Genomic DNA, 603 nt, shown 5'->3' with positions numbered 1-603 from the left:
GGCCGCCGCACCGCCTTCCTCCGCTGCCGGCTGACCCCGGCAGGGAGCTGGGGCCGAGCGGAGTTAGCATCACCGTGTCGTGTCCCCCCCCGCAGACCTGAGCCACCAACCTCTCCCACGTGCTTGTTCTCCCCTCCCTTTTCTACACTAGCTGACAAAGGCACAGCCTCTGCTGCTGGCACCTGTTGCTAACGGGAGGCAGATGAGGGACACCTGCATCAGTCAACGAGGAGGACATCTTCAAATGATTACGGTTTTAAAGAGCAGTGGTTTCTTCTCGGGAAAATATGAGCTGATAAAGGCATGAGGACAGTACAAAGAGAAGGGTGTAAGATGAGTTAGGCTTTTTCAAGGTGCTCTAGGCAGCTTAGCCTCTCCTAAGCAGCCACCCTTAATGTGGGCCGTTCTCTTCTGCCAGAGCCCAGCTTGTTTTATCCAGGTACGTGATGCACAGCTGTGTTGTTAGCAGACAACAGATAGGAAGAGGAGAGAACAGCCCTACTTCCCCATCCCTGGAAACATTCCAGGTCAGGTTGGACGGGGCTCTGAGCGACCTGATCTAGTTGAAGATGTCCCTGCACATTGCAGGGGGTTGGACTAGAT

Source organism: Pygoscelis adeliae, unplaced genomic scaffold, assembly GCF_000699105.1.
Source record: "Pygoscelis adeliae isolate BGI_AS28 unplaced genomic scaffold, ASM69910v1 Scaffold36, whole genome shotgun sequence".
In the NCBI taxonomy this organism is placed as follows: Eukaryota; Metazoa; Chordata; class Aves; order Sphenisciformes; family Spheniscidae; genus Pygoscelis; species Pygoscelis adeliae.
Note: the sequence above shows the minus strand (reverse complement) of the source record.